Source organism: Triticum dicoccoides, chromosome 3B, assembly GCF_002162155.2.
Source record: "Triticum dicoccoides isolate Atlit2015 ecotype Zavitan chromosome 3B, WEW_v2.0, whole genome shotgun sequence".
In the NCBI taxonomy this organism is placed as follows: domain Eukaryota; kingdom Viridiplantae; phylum Streptophyta; class Magnoliopsida; order Poales; family Poaceae; genus Triticum; species Triticum dicoccoides.
Window position 1 is genome coordinate 635820983 of NC_041385.1, and position 5608 is coordinate 635826590.

The following is a 5608-nucleotide window of genomic DNA, read 5'->3' on the forward strand; positions in this document are numbered from 1 at the left end:
ATCATATAGTCAGCAGTTTAGTTGTCAAAGAATTTCAGGGTGCTTAGTTTTGTCAAAGAATTCCAGGGTGCTTAGTTTTATTTGAGGGGTGGGTTGTGCTGGACACCATTATTGTGACTAGCCTTTTTAATAGTACTATATGCATAATTTGGCGACGAGCGCTCTCTATATGTACCACCTTTTTTTAAGTTTTGCTCATACTACTGCTGTACAAAAGTATACATTTTTTAAAAGGCTAGAGGGCGGGGCAGTCTAGCTTGGTCGGTTTCACGAGAGGCGAGGGCCTTTGTGATTTGACAGCTCATTACTGCTGGAAGGCGGGGCCTTGTGATTTGACTGCTCGTATAAATGCGCCGACGACATGATCGAGGAGGAGCAAAGAACCGTGCGGTATACTCAAGTTTTCCATTGGAGTAGTACTGCGATGGAGGAGCACGAAACACGGTAGCCTAGTGCCATATGGCGATAAAAATGATCTAATTTGCTAGTCATCTCATTGTTAGCATTGTTCTATTCATTCCATCAAAAAACAAATACCATTGTTCTATTCATGCCTCGCAGAGAATGTGACACGTGCGGCGAAACACCCGAAGCAAAAGATGAAACACAACAACAAAAGAAGAAGGAAGATTATCACCCCAAATGATCTAATTCGCCACGGAATCGTAACTGCTTCTTCATCGCCTCCACGACCTCCATCTCCTTGCGTGTCTCCTCTGCCATCTTCTTCATTCTGTCCATGACACAGGATTTCTTGACGTGAGCCTTCATCATCTGTTCCACGGCCGCATTACGTACCTTGACAGCAGCCGGGTGCTCGATGCGGAGCTTCACCAACTCCTCCTTCTGTTCCATGACGAGGGCCTGCAGCATCTTCATCGAGGAACTACTATTCTCATGCAACTTCTTCCAACCGGCGTTCTTCTCCTTCAACAGGTCGATCTTGTGGCAGAGCTTCGCCTTGTCCTCCTGAAGTCGCAGGATTTCGCTGGTCGCCTTCTTCTCTGAGGCAATGCTCTTCTTCAGCAGCATCACTAAGCCGGCGGCCAACTCCCCCTGCTGATTGAGCTCAGCGGGCATGTCGTTGAGGCTCTCCTTCAGCAACTCCGTCAAGACTTGGATGAACTCCTTTTGCTTATTGTGGTGCTTATTGAGCTGATCGGGCATGCCGTCGAGGGATAACGACTCCAGCTCCGCCGGCTCGGATGTTCACCTCCGCGGCTAGGGCGCTCCTGGGAGCCATCGCCTGCCCGTGAGAGGTCTTTCGAGGTCTCTGCGTGGCGGCGTGCCCTCTTTTTTTCCGCAGCCTTGGTTGCCGCTCCCTTGTTACGAGTAGTTCTCGACCTAGAGCTCTGCTCACCGGCCATGGCAACGACGTACGAAGAAGAAGCACTTATGAGGAGGAAAGGTAGAGTAATTTTCGGTTAGGTAGTTCCCCTTTTTATAACCTAAGTACTAGCACTAGTAGTACTAATACCTGCATAGTGGGAACACGTTCAGGTTTGGTACGTACTAGTAGGTGTGAGCAGGCTTTCGAATGTGATGGGAACAAGGTAAAGATTAATTGATGGTTTTGGTTTCGAGGCCTGAAACGGCTCCCGATGAGTTTAGCGGAACATAAATTTCAAGTACTACACTGCTCAAATGCGTAAATATTATGTTACTGTCAAAAATTGGCACAAAATACGAAGGAGACCAATGGAAGTACTACTCGCAACCCACGATTTAACTACTCGCATGCGCGCAGTGGAGTAATAATGTCTTTCTTCCGCCCCCACGTCCACTCAATTTGCATGCGCTGTATTAATTGATCATCAATGAAGTGAACGACTTTGCACGCGTCAAATTATCACATGGGGTGGATCTTGGTACAAAATTGCATCCACCCGTGTACCCGCGTGTGCGTGTGAGGGAATGAGTGCGTGTGTGGCATGTGTGCACATCTTCGCTTCGTGCATGTACCACCAGTATGGCTCAGGGAGGACAAGTGCATTCTTCTGGAACCAGCAACACGTCACTGTGATCAATCCACGCAAGGAGGTCGCGACAACGCCTCCACATGTGCCACGTGGCTTCATGAACTGTAAGAGAGACACTGCATAGCGTGCCATTGGTATTCTAATTTACGTGTTTTGCACATACTCGAAGTACTAGTAAGGTACACGTGCATTGCACGCATCAGATTTTGCAACCAAATTATGAATAAATACCACACTATAGCATGTAAGCTCTGAGTCATATATGCATGATGTAGCCCTTCGTTTAATTCTTATAGTTCATCTCATTCAAAATCAATTAGTTTTTATAAAAAAGCTAAGAATGCGTGAATAGGAAAAACATGGGATTATAGTGGAATGCCGTCTTGAATCCTACATGATTGTACGAGTGTTTGATTGTGCATAGAAAAAACGTAGAATTCTTTCAAAGAGGTTTGAGTGGATGGGATGTTTCCTATGAAATCTAGTGCAAATGAATCATATGAAAAAATTCCTATGGTTTACAATCCTACGAATCAAACAACCAAGATAGGAAAAATTCCTAATGATTAGAATCCTCCAAAATTCCTTTGAGAATCCTTTGAATCAAAGAAGCCCTTAATCTATTTTATGATTCATGGAATTGTGCGTTGTAAAGCATAAAGTAAAAACAAATAATGCCAATTCAACTAGAAAAAAAGTTTGGGCAGTTATGATACGGAAGATTCTAGAACAAAAGAGAACCACTGTTGTTTTGAGGTTTGTGCATTATGCTTAAGTTCAACCATGGAGTCTGCTAGATTGTACATGTGGCAAAATCCGGTGGGGGCTAGAAGATGGTGCGAGGGGCCGAGTGGAGGGAGACTATGAAGGAATGCACAAGTGTGAGATCGATATTTAGTGAGAGGGGGCGAACACGTGCGCTGTTGCACGCAGTGGCGGAGCGATGAAAAATAAATGAGCTAGGGGCCAAGCATTGCTAATCCTTTATGAGGAGGGTCAATTCATGAAATTAAATCTTTTTTAGCAGCAATTGTCTAATGATCACATTCATATTAGCCTCGATATATAGTGATGTTAGGGGGGGCAGGGCCCTTACTGCCCCCTGTCTTCGCCATTGTGCACGCGTCTAAGAGATGAAGCGGAAGGCATGGATGATGAGAGGGGGACGTTGGATATATAATTAATGTGGGTGTATGAGCTATTTATGTTAATCCTATATAGAGAGGTATAGATTGATCGATGTGGACATGGGAAAGAGGGTGAGACCTCACTGGATATATCGATTGATCGGTTTGTGTGGAAAACTATGAAAGACCTAGCTATATACACACATACATAGAGGAACATCGATCGTTGCGCATGCACACGTGAGAGATAAAGAATGCCCGGTATAATGGAGAGGGGGATGTGTGTGGGTGTGTGCCTTCATGGGAGACCGACCTGAAGAAAAAGATTGCATGCATGCGATAGATAATGCCGACTGGTAGTGTGTGTGCATGCATGCATGAGAGAAAGTTAGTGGTACAATTATAAAGAGAAGACTACTGTATGGGTGTAAAAGAATAGGTGAGGTCATAATCAATGTAAAGTTGAATTCAAATATTTGAATAAGAGATCCTGATGTTTGAAACCCATGCATGCATGAATATAATGGAGATCTGCGCGGTGTGGTTTGGAAACGAGCATGTTGTAATGTATACACATTGAACAAGGTCAGACTGATTTGAATTTGAGATACCGATGGCACACATCATTTGCCCACGTCGCATCCGTGCATGGACACACTATTCTAATTGGAGATGATGGGAGGCTTTCGCATCACATATCTATATATATACCCCTATATATATTATATTATATATTTTTTATATTGTGTGCTGGTAACTTTAACTTTGAAAGATGATCGTTGGATGAGGCGAATCCGATGGTCCAAACATGACAAATTTGAGCACTATTGGCCGGTGGATATCATCTAGATTCCACCAGATTTCGCCACATGTATAATCTAGAAGTCTCCATGGTTGAACTTAAGCATAATGCACAAACATCAAAAGACAAGCACTTCTTATTTGTTCTAGAATCTTCCGTATCAGAATTGCCCAAATGTTTTTCTACATGATTTGCCATTATTTGTTTTTTACTTTATGTCTTACAATGCACAATTCCATGAATCTTAAAATAGATTAGCTTTCTTATAAAAACTAGATGATTTTGAATGAAACGAACTATAAGAATTAAACGAACATATACATCATGCATATATGACTCAAAGCTTACATGCTATAATGTGGTATTTATTCATAATTTGGTTGCCAAATCTCATGCGTGCAATGCACGTGTACCTTACTCTAGTCTAAATGGTGTTTGTGTGTGTGTTGTGCGTGTTGAGGTGCAAATTATCTTTTTTTGGGGTACACGTTAAGCTTGTTCTTCCAAAATTTCAAGCCGCACCTTGTTATGCCGAAAATTGAAGCTAGCGTCTCTGTCTATCGTGCTGCGAAACTCCCGCCTCTTCAACCCGCGCCTTGTTAGCCCGAAATATTTAAGATATATCTTCGTCTCGTTGTGCTCCGACAACTCCCTCCATCTCAACCCGCGCCTTACTATTCTGAAATTACAACGCGCACAAAAACTCCCACCTCCTGCGAAATCCTGACACGCAAAATGCCCGTGGTACCCCTGAACCAAAAGAACCGCCTCAAATTGGTGGGGGGTACTCTTGTAACTTACCCCACATTTCGGACAAGCGCGTCTCTAAGCCATGGTTCCCCACTGCCATTCCATCCGCCCACCCATTCATACACCGAGGCCGTGAAAACCCGCGACGAAACCCCACACCCTGCTCCATCCGCCACCCAGCTGGAGCCTCTTCCCCGACGACCTCGTCCACAGCAACACCTCGACGTCCCTCATCCATCGTACCAGATGAGGATCTGTCGTCGATCTCATCGTCCCGCCGGTTCAGCCACCCCGTCCTCCACCTCCAAGGAGTTGCCCCGACGTTCCCCTCGTCTTTCGCACCACCTCCATTCCCACACCGTCGTCTTCACCTGCACCATCGGAAGAGCATCATCATCACCGTTTCCTCGGATGAAGCTACGGCCTAATCGACACCACCAAAGAGGTTGTACACTAATCGCCGCATTTTCTTCTTGATTCGATCTCATGGTGCTGCCGGCGCTCGGTCCCGAGCCGACACGGCGCGGCTCCATCCACGATGGCGTCGCCGGCCACTTCCTCCACGGCGTCGCTCCCTCGGCGGCAATGTCCACATCAGTAGGAGCTGCTGCTGCTTTAGCTCTCGCTCGCGCTGCTGCTCTGCTCTTGCTCTCGGTCCCCTGCATGGTCTGCTCTTGCTATTTCTCTTGCTTGCGCTGCTGCTCTCGCTCTTGCTCTTGCTTGCGATGTTGCTCCGATTTGGCTACACTTCAGTCGATTGAATCGACTTTTGGGTCAGTCGATTTTCGAGGGGTGGGCTCGCCAGGGTGAAGGAAGAACCATCTGCATCAGGGAGGGGGGCTCGCCGGAGAGGTACCCCACTATCTATCTTAGGGTTCAGGATGGAGGCGGTGGTCACCGGCGTTGGCGGGGCGGTGGCATGGGGATCTCCGGAGAAAAAGCTCAGCACG